At 41.4% G+C, this 23382-nt stretch overlaps 1 protein-coding gene across 3 annotated transcripts in view; it reads right to left on the bottom strand.

The window, feature by feature from the left end:
- The window catches only part of slc12a5a (solute carrier family 12 member 5a), a 149846-nt gene that overhangs the window by 69683 nt on the left and 56781 nt on the right, over nt 1-23382 (bottom strand). The gene's annotated exons all lie outside the window — the stretch shown is intronic.

The raw sequence follows: 23382 nt of genomic DNA on the forward strand, positions 1-23382 counted from the left end.
CCAACTCTGCCTCCTCATGTGATTTATGAAACGTGTTGGCTTTGCATTTGAGGGAGGATTTTGATTTATCACCCTTGAATGCTCAGTTCCAACAAGTTACTGCTGGATGCATTTTCATTGCTCTTGACAAACCGTGTGTGTGTGTGTGTGTGTGTGTGTGTGTGACAGAGAGAGAGAGAGAGTGTGTGTGATTGTAGCATAAGGGCGTGTAGTACAGGGGACGCTCAACATTAGATGAAGCTTGCTGCGTCATCAATCAGTGCCGGAGAATAATTGCACCGGTTTGCTTCTACTGACAGTTTACTGTCTGTAACCGTTTAGGAAAGTCACACTGCAAGAGGAAGACACACACACACACACACACACACACACACACTGCTGGCTTTATAATATAAGTAAAGAATTAATCATGTTTAGATGACTGCGGCATCTACACGATTCATCAAGGAAAACGCAAACAAGCTCATGCAAACACCATCACGCACACAAATATGCCGTATGTTTGCACAAATTATGTCTGTGACCAAAAAGACACACAAGTCAACTTTTAAGTGTGGTAAAATCACTTGACTGTGCTATTTTTAGCCCAGTCTTGTCCTGGTTTTAGCGTCTCTGACTGAAGTAAGACGCGATGCTGGCATGATGAGACATCACTTCTTCATCGAATCAAGCAGACAGGCTTTGTCCACAACAGAATAGTTGTGAATAAATGTTAAATCATGTGTCAATGACCACTCTTTCGTTAAAAAGAAATCCATAAACATGTCGACTCTTATATTAACAAACTGGAAAGGCGTATTGTGACTCTTAAAAGACAGAAATAGAAGGATTCCTGAGTATTGCATTTACTTTCACAGTGCTCCGCACATCAGGGTCTGCGACCCCCTTCACACTCTGCTGCCTCTGACCAGGTTAGAGTCAAGCCGGTTGAGGCCGAGCAAATGACTCCTGTCTGTCATTCAGTTTGACTGTGAGTGGAAATGGAGATGAGGTGCTACAACACGAAACAGCTCAGCAGCATAAACATATCTCCAAGTTAATGTGAGAAGAAAATGAGAACAGAAGAGAATATATGCATGTTTTTGTTACAGGGGAATCCAATAACAAAGCAGGTTGGCATGTGTCTTCATCTACATTTACTGAATGTTGGCCTAGACATGTGGGACACTGTCAAAATCCACAAGTATTGGCACTCTGGAAGGGAGGAAGACCAGCAGGAAAGAACAGGACTGGCATCATCTTCTGCAGAGTTAACTCATCTGAAAACTACCTGCCTGACTGATCATTAAATATTCCACACCTACTGTAAAACAGCTGCTCATCTCCATTTAGCCTCCATTCCCCTGAAGTTAAAACTTTTGGTTTTCGTGTCTTGGCTGGATTAGGATGAGCGCTGGGGGCCTGATACGCCTTGGACTACCACTTAAAAGGAGAGCATTGTGAGGAGCAGCCAATGCAAATGTATCGATTCAAAAAACAAAAGGAGGGTGCTGGCCTGTTGGACACTGCCTTGTCTGGATCAATCTGCAGTCAACAAGAGATGGTGAGACATGAAGCTAACAGGTATGGCGATGGTTGAGATCTGAATGCTGGACTGCTAGGACTAACCCTTCTTTTATTTATGAGCTTTCAGGGAAGTGTCAATCCAAAGGGCTGGGATAATCGGGGAAACCTGATCTACAGGGAACTCATGGGAGGCTAGTTCAACTTGAGATTTTCTTATAGTTTAAACATGAAGTAGCATGGTCATGGTCTTTTCATGGGACTTATTGGCAATAGAAAAAACATAGAATAATGTTAGCTTTGAATGGTATCGCACATCATGGAGAGAAAAGGTAAGTCAACGCTTCTCTGCTCGTCACCGTCTTTGGCGGAGATTCAGCGGGCTCAAGGCCAGAGATTAATCAGATGAAATAAAGACAGAAAAGGAGGGAAGTGAGGAGGAAGGAGCAGCTGTTGCCTTGACTTTTTCAATCTATAGATCACTGATTAGGATTTCGTGTTACAGCACTGTATGCCTTTTATGCCTTTTTACTCCTGCTGCAGTAGCTAAACTACTTGCAGAGGACACGTGTAATCGTGGATGTGTGATGACAGATAGTTTAATGGTGATGACAAGAGGAGACAGGATGTTAGACAATATTAAAAATGAGCAGGTCAGACAGATGTTACAACTATACTTAAGTCTTTTTTTTGATATCCTATCTATACTATCTGCTAAATATGTCAAACCTCTTTTTCTCCTACTCTTTTGCTGCCCTCGTCACTCTCTCCTGATCCTCCCCCTGCTGTTAGCGGAGTGGGAGGGCTGGAGGACTGCACACCCTCTGCATGGCAAACAGTTCAAGGAGAGGGAGGAGGTGAGACGCTGCACTGATGTAAGTGATTCCATTAAAGGGCGTTGACACTGGCATTAGAGGCTATTGACACGGCCACAGGTATTAATAACATAATGAGGGTGTCAAACTGTCACAGTGTGCTTCGTTAACACAGTGCGTCTATTTAAGTGTGGGAATTTACGCGTGTGTGTGCTTTTTCAAAGCTCCTTGCTGTGGAAGACTGGTGACGTGAACACAGTGAAGATGCTCCGGACAGACAGAAGTGAAGAAGAGAGAAGTCACGTTGTATTGTCCTAATGGATCAGAGGTAGAGGGGATCAGAAAAGACAAATGTCTTACTTCTTATCAGGCCTCACAGCTTGTGTTAGCCGAGCTAAAGTAAGGTCACAGATACATGTCTGTGCTGCTCTGGTGTCAGCGAGCCGGCAGTCTGACCATCAGTCTTTACATGTCAAACTGAATATTAGTTTTAAACTCAAAATGTATTTTTATGGTGAATATATACTAAAGACAACATATGTAAGAATATTATTTAGATCCACCTAAATGTTACACGCTGGACCTTCAACAAGCAGCCACCTGAATATGAGCAAAGAGGACTGTTTGTTATTTGGGAAGCATCTGTTTGAATGCACTCAACCTTGAAAAAATAATTGTTCTATGCAAAATCATGACAAGAGTGCATTAAAAAAAGAGCAGTAAAATGAAGAATGAATGAAGAAAAAGGCAAGACATGAAACTTGGCGTGCAACTATTATTGTCTCAGTGTCACTTAAAACTCCTTAAATTTTTCTTTCAGGAGAACAGCAACCTTTTCATTTGGGTTATTTCGTTTTTAGTGCATGTTAATGTTAATTATTTAGTCAGTTTGGAGCAAAAATGACAAAAGAGCACAGGTCACCCATCCAATGTGAAAGAATGCTGGTTTACTAAATATATCAATATATAGTCTTGGACCAAGCCATTTACATGTAAATATGCTAACTCTAGATCTCTTTTTTAATCTGATATTTCACAAAACAAACAATTAATTGATTAACTGAAAAAATAATCTGTAGATTTGTACTTAATGAATATAATTGCTAGTTCCAGCCCTAAATATGATGACACTTTACAAATGTTCTTTGTAGTTTTCATCAGAGACATAGATTATAGCTTTGGCATGCTAATAGTCTATTTAGAAAAATGAGTTTAAAGGTTCTCGTTTTGTAGATAAATGTGTGCACTGGGTATGGTGACTGATTGCCGATCTATTTTGTGAGTGCATTTCTATTAAAGCCACAGACTGAGTACGGATGACTGACTGACTTGTGCTTTTGCTGCAGTCTGAGCTGTCATTGGAAATCTAATCCTTGTCCCCAGAATTGCATCATGTATCTTATTAGTGACACCAAAATAAACCAATGCAGGCAAGAAAAAAAAAATCTGCGAGCTCTCAGCAGAAAGATGTGATGCACAATGTGGAGTCACAAAAAATGAAACCCAAGTTACCAACTACAAAAAACTGATATCCTCACTCGGTTTGTGAGATTAAATCCTGCATAATACCTTTTACGAGTCATGAACTCCATTACCAGCACCAGTGTCTTGATGTGTGCGGCTCAATTACACACAAGCCACATTCTCTTAAGATTTCACACTGTTTGCTGAATAAATAGAAGTGGAACAACAATGCAGAGCATCGTTCTGCACGATGGGACTGTCGTTTCGGTGCAGAGTGGGTCTGCGTATGAAAGATTTCTTTTCATCTGCCTCGCAGTCACCTTCTATGTACACTGTGTTCATCAGCTCTCAACCTTCGTTCCCTCTCAATGCCGTTCTGTGCTGCAATCTTGAATTATCATAGCTTTTTTCTCCTAAAAATCCACATCTATAAATCAGCTCCTCTCCTTTCGTGCCTCGTTTCCAGTTAGCTGCCATCTCTCCTAAATCAGTCCTATCAGTTCTCGCTCCTGATCTTCAGGCTCCTCCCTCCTCTCCCTCGTCTCTTTGCCTTTTTTCTTTACTCATCTCATTCCTTTATCTTCTGCATCGTCCTCTCTCTTAAACCCTGCTCTATTTTGCCTCCCTCTCCGTCTCTCTATTGTATCTTCCTTCTCTCCCTGTCTATCTCTTGCCTTTTTCTCAAGCTGGGGAGTCAGTGTGACTGCAGTGTGACCTACTTAGCGGTACTGCTGCTGCTGCTGCTGCTGCCGACTGGCATGAGAGTTGGCATAGTGATGTAGGCACTAGAGAGGCTCCCATGATGAGCACTGGCAACAGAAACTCACCAAGCAGCAAACAAAAAGGAAAAAGCAAGAGTCATCCGACCACTAACCCTACATCTCCTGACATGCCTAAAAACACAGGAATTAATTTTTCCTCTGGTTTCCTAATCAGGTAGATTGTTTCATTTAGGTTTACATATTGTTAGATGCTTTGGGCTGAAAATGGCAATCTGCTAAGCCCGTTTGTACGTCCATCTGTAGGTAGCAAGATTTCTGTTCAGTCACCCAGGCTATCACTGTTAATGCTAACTGCACATGTCCTCGAGGATAATGCTGACGAAGTGTTGGTTCTGATACCAAGACGTACAGCACTGTAAAACTCATCACTTCCTCTTCACGGAGGATATTTTGTAGAAAACGGTTTATAAGAAACTGGGTGCTTTGGAAAAAATGTAAATGTATTACGTATGTAGCATCCTTGTATGAATAAGAAACATTATCTTTTTGTCGACGATGTGTTGTTACACATGCTAGGTGTGTGTTTGCGGTGCATTTATAATCCAACAAGAACATGTTAAACTTTAACTAGCCATGTGATAAGGCTAAATTACCATTTTGTTTGACGTCGTCCATTCATCCTCTCATTGTGTTCAGGTTAGCTAATTTCTTGTTTGAAGGGAGGCTGATTTGTCTTGTTTTAATCTAACAAACTAAAAGTTTTGTGCCATTGTTGCAAAGACCAGATCACTCTCCTCCTTCCTCAGAGCCTAACTTCATGATAATATGATTAACACTACTTTGGAAACAGGAGACAAGAAAGAAGCATGTTCACCGAAGAGGAAAATTGAAAATTTTACAATTTAAAATTGAATTTGGACAGCCAAAGCAGGCTACTGTAATGATGTGCACTGAATTTTAATAATGATGAAGTAAAAAAAGTTGGCTTTGGACAGAAATCCTTGGGCCTTGCTTGAAGAACCAGATCAGGACAGATGAAGACCGTTCATTCAGACTTAAGTCATTAACCACAGTGGCACAGTATTCAAACTGGAATATCACAAACTCTCTCATAACTTTCTGTTTAAAACAAAAAACTATGTGGCCACTTTTTGACCCCGTTTGTTTCTCTCAGTTCACACAACCCGCAGTGGGACTGAAACACAAGGAGAAGTGAGAGTTCATCAGGAAGGGAAAGAAAACAACAAACTCTGCTTTGTTGTTTCCCTGTATTATTTATATCCTCAATTTCTCCAGTCATATACGCCTATGTGCATGTTGGCTTTACAAAAAAACACCAGTTAAACCCAGAGGGGGATTAATGAATAACCCTCGACTAGAAACAGAAAAAAACACTCCTCGGTTCTGCCTCATCTAATGATTCTGGGGAACCCGGGTGTTGTGTAAATGACGCAGGAGACGTTGCTGAGCTGTGTTTTCTCAGTGGTGCTCTGTACCTGCGCTTGTCAATCACAGTCCACAGTTGAGTCATGCATTTCAAAGGAAACTAAGAAGAGGAGAAACTGTGCACAGTCTTGCAGGGCGATGTGTTTTGCATGCATTTGCGTTCAGGCATGTGTGTGCACATGATTGTTTAAGACGGCACATGCATGCACACGTGTGTGGTGACGGATACAGCTCCCCTGCGATAGGCTAGAGTGCGTTTTCCTGTAGCTTCCTCTGTTTGCTTTTTGGCAGGATTGTATGACCTGCTCCAGATGTTGTGCTAATGAGCTGGGAGATTAGTGCCACCTTGTCATACCATGTACATTAATTTGGAGTAACAAAGCTGTGCTTTTGTTTGTTTTTCCTCTCTGTAACCACACAGATTGTTTTTTTAGGATGCCACATTGTAGTTTTTAGTTATTTTTTGTGGAAAACATTATCATTCATTTTTGAGTTTCTGCGCTCCTTACCTCTGCAAATGCCCGATGAAATCACCTCTACGCAACATCCTGCGCGGGGCAATTTATTGGATCAGCACCAAATGTAAGATGATCCAATTATACATCAACACAACCAAGTCATCGGAAACAAACAACCTCAGATAGTTGAATGATGTTCCTTCATTGTGTATCACTTGCATGATTGCACTGCACACTGCACAAATGTGCACGTTTATGGGAGAAAGTAAGAGAAGAATATACTGTATGTTGTTTATCGATATGAGAAATCCAGATCATGACAAGTTATTTATTATTTCCATAAAGACAACATTCACTTCCTTCGACCCTGGTCACCAGGCAACGTCGTGATAGGCTGGCACCTGCTGTTCTCAACCAAAGCCAAACAACCACTACTGCCGAGGACCTCAAGGCCCACACGTGACCCCGTGTGTGTGACCTAAGGATAGATTCCATAACACTATCCACATAAACAGAACTAGGAGCATATATCACTGAAGTAGAAATGCACTTTTACGTGAGAGTCAAGTTATCACGCCTCAGTGCCTCCAGCTCAGCCTTTACTCCCTGCATGCCTGGTTTCCTCACGCAGGACTGACTGTCACTATTCATCTATATACCCATTATGCAGGATGCCGCACAGAGCTCTTCTTTTCAATTGCCTGATTAAAACGGGCTAATTAGCTGAATACCATTCGGAGAAAAACGCAGTTCAAATGAAGGGAGCTGTGACACATACGCATAGTTCAAATATATTATAAAGGGTGTGCGCGGCATTTAATTGGTCACATCCAACCACTGGCTACACAATTTTCTCTTTTTTCCTCCATCTCTCCAGAGAGGAAAGGATGCCCTATGACTCTAATGAAGGTCTGGTTAGATTCTCTTAGTTTCCTATATGGTCATGATGGACTATAGCCAAGGTGGTCCAGGGACACTTCAGAGACTCCCAGCCACTTGATGAATCATTAGCTTGGAGTTTGATTGTCTCTATAGGAGTGGTGTTGCCACACACTGAGAGCTCTCTCAATTAAAGGAGGACTCGAGTCAGCGGCGGCCTTTTCTAAAACAGCGGAGGTAAGCCAGCCGCAGTGGTGAGGCATTTCAGGACAAAGGAAGGTTGGCGAGGGAGAGGCGAAGAGTGAGAATTGATCAAAAACGGCAGGTGAAAAGGAATGCGAAGTCACGTTGCTATAGCAACTAGCCATGCAGCCGAGGATAAAGGCTGGAATTGCATGCGGTCCCTTTTTTTTTCCATCTCCCCCTCCCTCTCTCATCCCAGATATATGAGCAGAGGCGCTGCTTGACCATCTGAGCAGCTTCCTTATGCTCTCGGTGAACAGATAACACGTCAAGTATACTGTCCATCGGACTGTGTCGTTTCACATTTACTCAGGACGGGGTTGGGGAGCACTTCAATCCCGCTACAAGGTTTCTCCTGGATGCCAAAGCCAGAGAGGGCGATCCATTCCAGGATGAATCACATGCTAACCTTCCCATTTGTATGCATGAGACAATGTTGCTGCCTATATCATTTCTAGAGGCAAGAGGCTGCGTGGTTGAATAATGGAGCCTGCTGGTTGCTACAGCAGCAGTGGAGCTCGGAAAAATACTTCCACTGCAGCAATATGTACCTGTTGGGTGGCAAATATGAATATTAATACTGTCTGCTATTAATAATAACTAACTATTACAATAATAGTTTGATGCACATGGCTAATGAGCCTTGATGGGGCTAGCAGGAGTCAAACATTTAGATTTAGTAACCCTGGAGGCTGCAGAGATGTTTGCGTAACATTTTATTTGATGCCATCTGTGTCCATATTTCCGAGTTGAGAGAGGAGCAGCCGCATAAAGCAGTGAGGCTGCAGCAATGGCTGAGGCTGTGTGCTTCTTAATGAACAAGTATTCTGCATGCTCACAGACTCAGCACGCAGCCAGCTGACTGTCACCGCAACATGAAAGTGTTAATGTATAGCCCCCTGCACTAAAATCCCAAATATGAATGTGATGGCCTCATTCAGTCAGACATGGTTTGGTCATGTACCATTAGGACCGTCAGGCCTTCAGGCCTAAAACATACGAAACGCAGATTATTAATCCCCACTGCTTCCTCTTCTAAAAAGGATGACAGCTGCCATAGAGGCAAAAAACAAAACAAGAAACAAAGCCATGGGCATGCAACTCTTTTTCCTTCATCTGTCTGAAGAGGAAGGCAGTCACTCGCCTCACTTGTTCTGTGTGTGATCAAAAGATACGTACATCCATCAAAATAAAAAAGGACTCACAAGTTCAGATCGGCTGCCCGCTGCTTAAAAAAGTGGCACACAGACCTGCTGCATAAACCACAACCTGTTCTTATTACTGAGGTAACTGACTAAGCTGACCTGGCAGCCATCTTGTTTAGAGACATCTGCTGAGGAATCCTTTGATGTGCCTGAGCAGTGATGGCAGCCCCCCCATCCCACGAGCGCCTCTGTTTCCTTCTCTCTGCACATTGTGCCTCCCGAATATCAAAGGCTCCTTTTGCTCGCTCCCTCTGCACCATCGACGATAATGAAATTAAGTGAATGTGTGACAAACTGCAGCAATCGCATCCAAGAGGAGTCCGAACCGTGCCAGGGACACGGGGAAGAGAAGGTGGGGAATGAGGGAAGACGATTAGAACAAGAACAAGAGTTTGTTCATAGCATAGAGGCTTTAGTGTCACAAACTATTATTTTTTGTTCATGAAGCACAATCATTAGCAACTCTAATGATCTAAAGCTGCTCTTAGATGACAGCAGAGTGGGTAGGCCTTACCACGATATCCTGATCCAAGGTCCTGGGCTGTGCTAAGATAAAAAAGTAGCGGTCTGATGACCAATCTGCTAGGCAGCTGCGGAGTAGGAGGATGAAGGGATTAGGACGTGTTGGGTTTAATAATCTGGACATCCTGGTTGAAGATGACAGGGCAGGAAAGGAGGAAGACGATAGACAGCAAATGCGGAGGGATCAGCAGTGTGTAAGTACAGGTCCAAGGATTACTGGATGGAGGTCACGGAGAGCTCTCACTCTCACAGACGGACATGTTGAATTCTCTTTCTTTCTACGGGCAGAGATGTAATCTGGGGCAGAAGACTTGGCAGCTCTTGCAAAATGGAAAAATATATATATGTATAAAATGTGAAGTACAATTGGTGAAGGCTTTCTGTGTTAAGCATTCATGGGTTATGAAAACCCTCAGCTGATGGATCATGAATTATAAGACAAAATAGAGGAAGATAAGGACTTCTATTTTAAGAAGACGGGAGCTTTTATGGCCCTTAGCAGAATTCTAAAGATGCATTATTGAATAATAAAAACCATAAAGGCCATAAGACCAGAATAAATGCATTCATTAGGGGAATACAATGATGGAAAGTGTCGCCAACATTATTTGAATGGTGCAGCATGAACATGTTCATGATTAGACAGAATCTATTCAAATGAGTCTCAGAGAACAGATGAGGATTGCACTGAAACGCTGTCATCCCAGAGATGTATTGTGATATTTCAAATAAGATGCAAACTACAACCACTATGATGGAGCGTGAGGCCCAGCTAACGTTTCCAAACTTCTTTGTTCCCATCAAGACTGCTGCTGAATGTGAAGAGAAAAACAACTCAAAGTTATCTTGTCATGTGAGCAGGATCCATTAAGCTCCAAATTCCATAAAATATCTTTCCGACAGGCGATGAATGATCAATTAAACATCTGAAGATTTTTGTTCTGATGGTGTTTATTTTCCGACTGCTTGTGACATTTCAATCGATTATAAAAAATAAGTAGAGTTTGTTTGGATTAGTGGGTTTAACGTGATTTTCATAAAGCCTTCAGCTACAGAATTTCTTAGGACTTTTGGGGCTCATGTGACGGAGTGTCACACAACATTTTATCAAAGCAGCCATAATTGATTTTCTTCGTGGCAGCAGAACAAGCTGCAAACACAACATTGACATTTCATCACCTTGTAAAGCTGTTTTGACAAAAGCGTTGGGAAACAGTTGCCAAATTACATGGCCAGCGGACACGAGCAGTGAATGCAGCAACATTATCACTGATTTTGTGTTGTGTTTCTATGCATTTAGTTTGTAACTGCTGAATGTTTCAACTGTTAGTTACTAACTTCATCTGCCCTCTGTTGGATGCTGGACCGGTAGCACACAGTGAGTGTTCAGGGCTTTTTTTTCAGGGGGTTTTTTTGTTGACAGCTGCTTGACACAAAACTAAAACAATGAACTGAAAGACTCTAAAATGCTCCATAGAGCTCAGGGGAAGTGCAGGTGATAAGGAACTGGGGGAAAAACATCATTATGTAGATAGTTATGATTTTTTTTGTGTGGGTTTTCCACTGCTCACATCACCATCAGTAAACAGTCGGTGTAATCCAGCTCTCGCTGTCAGAGATGGATGCTGTTTTCCAGCAGGCAGTTTGCAGAAGAGTCGGCACGACTGACTGACTGGGTCGTGCTGATCCTTTCACATAAATTCAAAGTTATTTTCTCATATAAGTTGCCAAAGAAACTACCTACTACCACTTTGCTGTTGCTGTTTGTTAAAACTATGTGAGTTGCTTGAAATTTATCACATAATCACTGTAAATAAACAGCCCGACTTAACCGGCTCTCACTGCCGAGATGTGGTGACATTTACACATACGTATAAATTTGTAGATTTTCTTCTCACATAGCTATAATGTTGTATGTTTTAGTTTTAACTGTTTTAGTGCATTGCCTTTCTGATGTTTGTTTTAAGTGTTGAATCAAACTCAGTTAAAAAAAAAAGCTACAAATGCCACATGTTTGGTATCAAATTAAAGATTTCTTTTTAAAGTGGAAACTACTTATGATCAATTTCTTCCTGTTTTTAAGATAGAGCTGTTTATTGATTGAGTAGGAAAAATGGCCCCCCCCCCCCCAAAAAAAACAGGTTAAAATGTCGACTACTAAAGCAAATCAGAGATACAGATGTGACAAATATTAAAAATTTCCTCTTGTAAAGTCACCCAGAAATTAATAAAAGTTCTGTAAATTAGAAATCCATGGAGACAAAATACCCTCTAATCCTGCTCACTAAACACGGCACATCAAACGCTTCGAGCGCCTTGAGAAATCCTCTGTATTTACGCTGCAGCACACATAACACCAATCCCAGAGCTCTCCAGTTAAGTTGCTCCATTTCCTATGTGACAATAGCTAAATGGGTTCCTATTGAGGGCCGAGATGGGACGCGGGGCAAGTGGCATGGCTCTCCGCCGCCTGTGGAGGGGCCCCGACTGACAGATGGTTTATTTCCATTTGCTGAGGATGCTGATAGGCTCTCTGGGCCGTGGCGAAATGGGAAATACTATTCATACAGGCATATCAGCGGCAGACACTAGCCTGACTGAGAGTTATGCAGACATGTCAAGTAAGCTGTCGTCAAAGAGAAAGAAGGGATGGTTAGACGTGGGAGAGAGAGAGAGACATAGAGAGAGAGAGAGGTGTAGCATAGTGGCTAAGTGGTCGGCATTGCCAAAGGCGACACTATACTCAGGGGAGTGGTGCATGAAATACATACCTACAGACATAAATATTTGATTGTGAGATTACACTTTACATCTATATGTCCACTTAGCTGGGCTGTGTTTAAGAGGTTTGAGTGGCAATGACATAGGGTGGCTGCTGTGGTCTGTATGAGAGAGATGGAATTATGTAAACTGTTTAGAGACGCACCTGAAATATGAATGTAAGTGGTCATGAGTATTGTCTATTATTGAACACAGAACTATTTACGTTAATTCATTGTACTGTCATGCAGTGTACGTGTGTGTGTGTGTGTGTGTGTGTGTGTGTGTGTGTGTGTGGTAAATTAAATCAATACAACAGAGGCTATTAGCCAATAACAGCAGTATCATTCACAATCTGTCTACCTCGGCACAGCCTCTTCAATCTTCTCTGTCATGTCTGTTTGATCCCTAACAAAAGACATTGTCATCAAATGACACTATGACATGAAAGACAAGACCGTGGGTGCACACTACAGCTGTAAAGACATCAAAATGTTGTAAAGGCTCCATAGACTGTTTAACAAATTGGACCATTTAGTAATCAGTAGTTTTGTGTGTGTGTGTGTTTTATAAAATTAGTGGTCTACAGTTTTGGGGGGGGTGGGGTATCCTCTTTCTACAGTGAATGACTATTTTCCCAAACAGCTCCACTGATAGCCCTGCCATTGAAAATGTTCAAATTATAGTGTTGCTCTTTGTGTCCCAGTCATAATGGCCCTAATCCAGTAATGTCCTTGTGCATTTATCTGTCACTTCAAGCAATGAGTGAAGGGGAAACAGGATAAAGGGGTATGTTATTAACTAATACAACAGTTTATTCAACTATAAATTCACATTAGTATGATATACCTGTTTGGCATGGTATTTATATTTATGTTTTTTATCTTAGAATAAAGACAAAATGTGTTTCTCTTAAAAAATGACTGTAGATTACACGAGCGACATTAGCGGCTGATGATAGAAGAAGCTCCCCACTGTTCTCTGCATTGTAAGCCTTGAAGACATTATATTATGTTTCCACCCACATTCCCCCCCAAACCCCTGCCAAACCATTTTCTCTAAAAAAAAAAAAAAAACCTTAATATCCTCTAATGACACTCTGGGCACCCTAATGGCCAAGAACTAACAGGAAAACTGGAAATAAAAAAAAAAAGAAGAAGCTAAAACTTCATCAGCAGTTCTGGCCATTTCATCGTTAAAGCCAAAATTACAATTGGACCATTGGGCATTAATATGGTCAATCACGCAAATGGGCAGATTTATTATTAGTGTCAGCCTTTATAGGACGGTGGCATCTGGATGGCAGGTTGTGGCAATGAATGAGAGGCACTGTTTCTGTAGCATATCAGTTTTCATCAGCAGAAACATCCCTATAAATTTGGTTGACTGTGGTTAACAGGCAAGAAATTTTGTCTTTATGCTGCATTTTTATTTCCGAAAGCTTAGCTCCCTTAGTACTAGGTATGGCTGATACTATATCAATGTATATATTTAACACTATTACGGGTGTTCTTTTGCATTATTATTGGCCCAACAGTGATGTGGTTAGGACTGAGACACTTAACAATTACCAACCTAAATAAAACATAAGGTATATTTGTTTATATTAATATTTTGGGCAATTTGTCTGTGTTATCTCTGTTTCAATGGAGATAGACGGGGTCTGACTAATACTTGAAAAACAATCAGTCACGTCAGTAGATATATATGTAATGGGACCCAGTTTACTACTAGTACTACCTAGCCACAGAGATGATGTCTAGTCTCAGCCAACTAACGTTAAAGCTTTCTAGAGATTGTGGAGTTTCAATAAACGGAATAAATACCCCACATATAAACACTAAACTGCCTCGCTAGTTCAGTCTTGTAGTGAGTAAGGTATCTGCTGACAAAGATTATTTTTCCATACACATATTTAGCGCCTAACTCAGTGAACTTCACATGTATTTTTAATCTAGTAGCACCGTGACAGCGACTCACTGCTGATGGAGGACTTCTAAAAACTCCACAGTGTTGTAAAGTCTAAAAGTCCAAATGTATTGAAAAAAGGCTGATACTGTTATGGAATTTTCTATCCTTAGGCTACACATGGTCACGTGTGGGCCTTGAGGTCCTCAGCAGTATTAATTGTTTGTCTTTGACTAGGTGCCACCATATCTCAACACTGTGGTGGCCAGTGTCGAAGAGACCTATTGCTGCCTTCTTAGTTATAATAGATAGCTGGCTGTTGATGTTCCAATCTGCATAAACAGACATCTGTGTCTCCAGATTAGAATATGTTGACAATAACACCTTCATGGGTAAAGACATTGTCTTTGACTAATTCTGGGCGTGTAGTATTTGGGGTGTGATCTTTGAGTTTGGCAGAATGTGAGACCGACTCAGGGACTTCAGATGTACTTTGAGAGTGTCCCTAATTCTCCTCGGCCAAGCGTCAATAAATAATACAGCGTAAGACATCAGAGGCTCCTGAACACTTTCTTCCCTCCTGACCTCACCATTGACCTTTGACTTCAGCATTTTCTCCACAACAGATACCATTGATTTTCAATATTGCATATGATTTTTTTTCCTTCTCTTTTTATTTAAGTAGAATAGATTGTCTATCAATCTTTGAGTTTTGGACTGTTGGTCAAATGAAAAATTCCAAGACATTTTACAATAATCTAACTGTGAAAATTTGTCATTGATTATTCTCTAAATTATTTTTCATCACTGAGAAGAAGACCAGGACAAAATGAACATACTTCACTTGTGAAGAAAAAACAATTTTAATGTCTGAATCTGTGATGAAGTGAAAAGAAAATTGTTTGAATTTGCTTTTTTATTTTCAATGTCTTCCTGCTGCTTTTAAGCGTTCCCTCATGACTTTAACTCGTTCACTACACTGTATCAGTAATTAATGAGTGGTAACTCTTTTCATCATCTAAGCTCTATCATTTGCATGATCTGAACTTCAATCTGTACATTGAAGATCTTATGAAAAAGCATGATGTTGGTGAGCAATTAGCAATTTCAGTCCACCCCAAAACATTACATCCTCTGTGTGTGTGTGTAGCAAGTCCACTGGTGTACTGCTGGTCAGAATTAGTCCTGGCAATGAAACAGACTGTGAGGGATTGATCCCCCTCTGCGCCCATCCCCCACCACCCTCCACTGCCCAATTACAAGACTGTGTGTTTGATTTTCGTCCAAGGCTGTGAGGCGCTTCTTGATTCTACAGAAACCTCCACCGCTGGCCGCCTTGCAGTCCCTCTGCCCACTCATAGCCACCAATTAGGCCTCTTTCTAATGTAAAGACACAGCAATCCCACAATGCCACGTTGTATAACAGAGGATTCTCCCACACACATGCACACACACTGGGGTTTTCCACAGCTGAAACTATACATCCACACGTCCCTACTCCTCATACCTTCTCCGAACACAGACACACACACACACGCACACACACGATAATGAGCTTCTCCACTGCTGCTGTCCGACTCCAACACCAGCAGTTTTCTTCCAGTTAAGCTAGTAAGATGCAATTTTATTTGTTTTTCCAATATTAGCATGCACATACATTACAAGAGATCACACAAGTATGTTTCCGCAGCATACACACACACACACACACACACACACACACTCAGGGCCAAGTGCATACGTGATGTTGAGCACATACTTTATAACAACTACTCCTAAGATGAAAGAAAGAACTCTTTTTCAGTTGGCTGGTGGTTACCTAGGCAATTAAAGATGGGAGCTGAGAGGATGTTTAAACTTCCTCAGAGACGGAGAGAGTGCCGTGACGCAGAGGTAACGCGTGAGCTTGAAAAGAGAGAAAAGACTTCTCGCTGTGCTTCATGAAATGCTAATGATTTATTCTCCAGGGAAATTCCCCAACTGAAATACTGTATATTCCGTATGAAAGTGAATCTATCAAAGCAGCAATTTCCTTGTAGAAACCAACAAATTTTTGCAGGAAGCGGTTTGTCCTGTACTGTATTTTGTTTTTAACCTCAGTGTAAAGGGTTCATATTAAGCAAATATATGGAACATTTCCAACAGCCCAGACTGTAACCATGGCAATCCACATTACCTACTTGGTTATTTTCTCTCCTGAGCCAAAGGAAAACAGCTTGATAAAATGGTATGAAGCCAGGCTCTGAATTGCGCACACACACATAAAAACAAGGTAACAGAGGTTCTTTGTGTCTTAACATGAAATAAAAGCCAGACCTGAAGTCTACGAAGTTGATGCAATGACTGACTGGTACAGCAACTGATTGTTGTGTTACTGGGCTGAGTGGGTATCATGGTTCTGAGGCAGGTCTCAACCACGCACTGGATAAATCACTGCAAATAGGTATATGAGTGAGAGCAAATCAATACATGACTTTTCATTATGGTTCCATCTCCTGGCACAGGTCGGTTCACAGTAATGTCAGATACGCTGGAAATTGGACTTAGCTCTCTCTTCAATAACAAGCTGGAGGACAGAGAGGATGTGTCACTCCTTCATCGGTGTGTTTCAGCTCCTCTGGAATCGTTTACTTTATCTGCCCTGTGCAGAATCGCACGCTATGGAGGACACCACAACCAAATCAGATTACATAAAGCTCACGTCTTCATTAAACAGAAGTGTTAAATAATCACTTTATTAAACACTGTAGTGTACAGTATGTAAGGCATTCAAAAGAGTTGTGGTTTGATGCTGTAATCTACTTTACCTTTATTGGACTTTACCTCATTCTGTGATTTATACTTCTACTGATTTCCTACATTTCCCAACATGCCAAGCCCAAATAAGCTAGCCCAAACTAAGCGGCAATCTTCATGGCTGTGAAGTGAAAACCAATACCAAGTGCCAAAAACTGCAGTTCGTCAAACAGCCACTTGAGGCTGGCTACAGAACAAGTTAATCTCCATAAAAATGTCCAACTTGACAGCAGACATAAACATGTTTACAGCCTGGTACAAACAAACAGTTTTGGCTAATTTCCTTGTGCATGACAACTGTCCATGACAACAATCCATGTCTTTGCCCATTAGATTAGCCGGGAGGTGGCGCAGGCAGGAACGCCGTCCAGAGCCACCACATTTTGAGCTTCACATACAGCCCTTATAGAAACCTGTCACGGTTACGACAGCCATTCTTTATACTGTGTATGGTCTAAACATACTGCCTTCATTAAGTATAGCAAGTACTCAAGAATCATATCTTTTACTCAAAGATGTATTTCTGCCTCCTCCTATTGATTTTTTAAGTGTATGACTATTAAAACCCAAATTAGACTCCGGTTTACTGATGACCCACTGTGCCCACAATAAAATGACTAACAGCAGTTATGTGATCATTCGAGAGCTACTTTCCTGAGCAGATGTTGTCCTCGAAGAGTACACACATACAGTCCTACAGGGTAATAAACCTGCTGAAGCAGAACTCGATTGAATCTGGTAATGTGGTAAAGTGGCCTGGCCGCTTGTTAAACACCTCAGCAATGATATTTGAATAAAACATGAAGCAGCACACAAACACTGTCTGTACTGATGATATGTCGCCTTTTCCTACTTTGAGTTTTCTAGTTAGGCTGTGTTGTTGTCCTTGAGTGTTTTCTAACAAATGCAGCTTTCTCAGGAGACATTTAGCAACGTAACACCATTAGCTCATTCGTGCTTTTGTCTTCCCGTCTCTCAAAAATAAATTACATATTTCTCTCTGATACTCTATGATTATGTATTGCTTCTTTAATAAGATTTTCATCTTTCATATATCAAGTATAAATACTTTGTATTCATTATTTCTCTGACTTAATGAAAAATAAGTATAATACATTGATTCATACAGTGGTAATAATGCAGAAACAACCTGCAAGGTGCCACAATTTTCCGTACCTTTTAATGAACGAAGTGAGAGAGAATACGGAAGTTCAGCTTGGTTGAGCTTCTTCTGGCATGATTCATCTCTTTCCTTCACTTGCACTGACCTCCTCTTCCCCTCCATAAAACCCAGCCATCTATTTCTCTCCGAGACCATCCATCCATTTGAAATCTTTTACCTCAGAAACCCTCCTCGCCTGTATTTTCCTACCACTGCTTTTGTTGCTGTGCAGAGATTTGTGCCGCTGTAGCCTTACAATTAGATTCATTCAAAGAAATTGTGTTCCAAATGAAAGGGAGTGATTTTACTTTCGTGTTTGAGTTTTAAATCCAACCAAATGCTATATGAATATGTAATAAAAAAAGAACATATATGACTAATGGTGTTCTCTAAAACATGTATGTGCCTGTGTGTTAATGTGGGTGTGTTTCTGCTTTTGTGTGAGATTTTCATCAGCAACAGTATGACTCAACAGTGTTGGAAAAGCAGAGCCCTTCACTGCTGATTATACTCATCTGCTTATTAATTGACAAACCAATGAATGAATACCCATCCATTATATGTGGACACCCACTACTGATGGTAACCATCCTCTAATTAGCAAGAAAACCAATTCATCTCAAGCCACTATATCCATGTTTAATGAATACCTACCTTTATTAAATTCAATTAAGTGCTATATAATTATTATCTATATTTGGACTTTGTAAGATAGCTGAAAAATAGCACTGACTCATGAGCAGGTGATTTTTTGTGAGCGTGGTATTTGGGGAGACAAAAAGCAAAAATAAATAAATAAATAAATGTGAAGAACTGAGAGGGATGAAAGAAAGAAAGAGCTAATACAGTCAAAACCATTTTTGCACGATGCAGAGCTTTTCCATTTCAAAGAATATCTAATGAAGAATGCAGCGTACAGCATTGTCCTGCTACGCAATTAACTTGGTTGACATGGCAATAAAGTATGAAACTTGACCTTGACTACAGTTCTAGACTGCAGGCTACAACAGGCCTATGTGTCTGTCTACTCACGTGGAGATGATACACTTTGGTGCTAAGCTAGTGAAAGTGCTTTTTTTTTGTGTGTGTAATCAGAGAGCCTACCTTTCCAAGTAACAAGTGCCTGTGGTTCTGTATTAGCCAGCAGTCTCTCTCACTTACAGTGCATTTCTACTCTCTCTCTCCATTCACAGTAGATAAGTCGCAGAGCGGGTAGACAGAGAATAATGACGTTGAGCATGCACAACAACTCGCTCCCTAGGAGAGGGCCCCGGGGAGCGTTTTGCAGTATTATGCAGTCAGCCATAACTAAAACATCATTACAACCCTATTCACAGCTTTGACCAAGAGTACGGACTGACTGACTGAGTGGATGGATGGATGGATTGATGGATGGATGGGGGGGTTCCAACTAATGATTATTTTCATTATTAAATAATCTGCTGGCTATTTTCTTGATTAACCGTTCGGCCCACAAAATGTCAGAAAACAGAGAAAAATGCCTCTTATAATTTCCCACAACCTGCTTGCTTGCTGCTGTTCAAGTTGCTCGTTGCTTGTTTGACCAAAACCCAAAGATATTATATAGAATGATCATACAGGAAAAAGACACATTCATAAAACAATATTTGACATTTTTGCTTGAAAAATTACAAAAAAAAACATTAATCTTCTGCTAAACAACTAATCGATTTATCATCGCTGTCCTAGACGGACACATCTGTGATACTGTAGATGGAATAAAATATGAGCAGTTATCACGGTTTGATGAATTTAACAGCAACATCTCCAAAGTCAATTAAATTTTACATCATGCATGTCTCAGATGTTACCTTTATTTAAATGTACCTGCTGTATAGAACCACTGAGGCCAGCGCCTTTCATACACGTTGCTTCCTCATGTATGAAATTGGGTCATAAATACCTAAATGAGCCATGTAAAGTGCTTCATGAGTAGATACTGATCAAACACAAATCCAATGACAGGTGAAGTGAAAGTCATTCAACAGCAGCAAAAGAAGAAACATCAAACCAAAATCAGTCAAACCTTTAAGTGCAGTTTTTTGTATATTTAAACTTAAAATCTGATTTTGATAGTACGTTTGAACACTTTTGTGTGCAACCACAGAGCTACCTTTTCACCTTTCCTTCAACTCTTCCCATCCCCCCTCCTTGCACTGCTGACACTTCACCTCCAGAGGAAAATCTGACATCTGACAACATTCTGGACGCAATTACCTCTCTACATATTATTTATCATTGCTAGTGGCAGAGTCCACCATTCCTGTGCAGTATTCTAATTGCCTTTAAACACACAGAAATCTAGCTTTACTGTAAATGAATGTTGATCATCGTGTGCAGCATGAAATCAAAATGACTTCTTTATTAAATTCATGTGTGCGCCGTTACCACGGTAATCACAGGTATTAAATAAACTGAACTCTTGAAGACAACAACTTATTTGTATTTCAACTACCATATGTGAGTGTTTTTGTCTCAATATGTTTGATATGCTTCATGTTGGTGTAAATATTTTGCACTATTCATTTTTCATTTGTATACATTAAATACTCATAATGCATGTATTTTTTTTTAAGTTATCTACGCTATGCATTTTTTCTTATAATTTCCATGCATGGGATCAATAAAATGTTTCTCAACAGAGGTAATAATGTTTGAAGTGTTTTCCAAATAAGCCTCCAGAGTGTAATCTATCGGGAGTATCAGCTGACCCGCAGAGTCAAAGACAGTCCAGGCAGTCAACTCATGAGCAACATTCAATTATGCACACGTTACAAAAGCTACTCAGTCATTAAACTGGAGCGAATAAACCGAACGGACACATTAATGAGCGACTGAATACATAAATGAAAAACTGCAGACAGTAACAAACATTTGGAGTGTGTAGCATGAAATTACTTCTGCTTGCTAACAATAACGCAGGCAACACTAACAGCTCCTCTTGATACGGCCCACCATAAACAATGATTGCTCTGACTGTCCGAGCAAAACATTGTTTATACTGGAGATTATGGTTGTAATGATGACAGAATGTTACATGATTCAGTCAGATGTAAAATGAAACTCTCCAACCGTGTCCTCATCACGAAATCCAACAGATTCCCTTTTTGTGCTAAAGACATGCTCTGCAAATCCTCTCTGTGCTGCAAATAAATCACTAAAACTTCACCTTTCCTTCAACTCTTCCCATCCCACCTCCTTGCACTGCTGACACTTCACCTCCACAGAGGGAAAATCTGACAACATAGTGGGATACCAGCATGACAACTTATGTAAATCTGTCCATGACTCAACATAGATCTGCTTCTCTTTTAGTTCCCTTACATTACTTTTGTATTTATTTCCCTAACAATTATTCCATTCATGCTTAGGAAAAGGTGCACAGTGCAAGAACACACATCTCCACCCTGATGCTGTATGTAAGTCGCTGTCCTCTCCCCAGCTGTAACCCAGCCGTGTAATGAAGGCTATAAATCAGCACCTTGGACAGGGCTAGGCAGCCCTGAGCGGCTGGATATATGTACTACTGGATCGAGAGGGGGAAAGAGGGGGGAGCCACTTTCAGCACAGGGGGAGAGTGGACAGCGGCAGCCTGTGACATTCCTACTGTACAGAGGCGAAAAGCCCTCCCCTCCCTATCCGGAGCTGCCCTGCATAGTACTGATGACTAAACAGAGTTATTCAGGTTGTTGCACAGCTAGCTTAGCAGAGCTGTGATTCAGATAAAAGGGATGCAAGAAAGGGGGGGGGTGAATGTGTATGTGAATGAGGCCCTATCCTGAGAGATGCTGCTACTGCAGAGTAACAAAAAGAGAGAGGGAGATAGGAAACACAAAGAGATGTGGTGGTGGTGGTGGTGGTGGTGGTGGGCACTCTCAGAGGGGGGTCCCAACACGGCTCTGAGCACGTTACATGTAGGTTTGTGCATATCTTCTATGCATTAGAGATAAAAAGAGACAGCCTGACACATGAAACAGTCTGACGTCTATATATAGCATGAGAGGTGATGAGCCGCAACCGCACACCTCTCAGCGTGTTAGCATGTGCTCAGAATGAACACGCGTGTCAACTTTGAAATTCTGCACACACATGGGTGCATACACACACGCACGTGTAAATCGGATGCTAAATTCGACAGTGATAGGTAAGGTAGAAGCACACACACACACACACACAGAGGCAGCAACGCTCAAGTAATTCGATTAGCTTAACACTTCTGCTTGCGCTGTTATGTGGCTTTATGTCACGCTTGGTAACCTGCCCTTGATGGTTCCAATTCGTCGCACTTATAAACGGGGTCATGCTTCAAACCCGGCCACCAACCTCTTACAACTGCTGTTTGTGCTCTTGTAATTCCCCCCCTAAGAAAAAAAAAAAGAGATGCCCGCATTAAGTTAAATATTCATGTTCCCAGCGCTGATCTATTTTTATCATTAAGCCCTCACAGGTAGGAGAAGCAGCATAGTGACTGTTCTCTCATCCGCAACCTGTCTCCCCAATGCATCCCCCCGAGAGTCCAGGGCTGACAACAACAGGCAGGTCTGTGCAAAACGCAGGATGGGAGACATGAAAGAGTGAGAAGGAAACAAAAAAGAGGGCAGTGAGGGATAGAGCTGTGCCTTCAGAGAGAGAGAGAGAGAGAGAGAGCTACAAACGATCCTTAACATATAGCAAAAGGAAAAAAGAAATACTGCTGGTTTGCAGCTTCTGCACAGACAACTGCAGAATTATCCTCAGTGCGAATGGGTATGAAAATGGTGGCCGAAACCAAAGTTATCAGGCACTTTCACTGCATTCATGACTTAATACAGTTACAAAATGTGCAGCGCTTGTCACTAACACTTCGTTTCAATTTCCGTCTGAGCCTGAGAATTCATGCGCTCTCTGGTGAACAGCCGGGATAAGAGCACTCACAACACAGCTCTGCACAAACCAGCGACCTACAGGTTTTCTCCAGAGAGCCTGCAGAGACTCAGGACTGGGCTGAGCGATGGGGATTGGATGGAGGGCTGATTTTGACAGCTGGGGGCAAAGGGATTAGCAGCAATGGTGGCTTGGTATCTGTAATTGTGAGTGCTTGTGTGCGTGTGTGTGTGAGTGTGTGTCAGTGAGTGTTTGCGTGAGTGCACACATGCCCATACCTCCTGTATAGAGAACACCATATGCGTAGGGAGTATTTACATCGTCATGAAGAGTGAATGAACAATTGGATGGCTGCACCAGAAAAACACTCTTTACTGTACATCTGTGTGTGTGTGTGTGTGTGTGTGTGTGTGTGTGTGTGTTAGTGTGTGTTATTGTGTGTTGGTGTATGTTGGTGCAAGTCTGTGCATGTACTGGACAAAACTGTAATGCCCTTACACTTGCCATCCATCGTATGGAGTGAGCACATTACTATTCCTGTCACAACAGTCTTGCAGTAAGAGCAGCAGCAGTGGAGGCAAGCAGGCCGACCACCGTACAATGCTGTAACACACA

This window comes from Larimichthys crocea, chromosome VI (genome assembly GCF_000972845.2).
Source record: "Larimichthys crocea isolate SSNF chromosome VI, L_crocea_2.0, whole genome shotgun sequence".
Taxonomy (NCBI): domain Eukaryota; kingdom Metazoa; phylum Chordata; class Actinopteri; family Sciaenidae; genus Larimichthys; species Larimichthys crocea.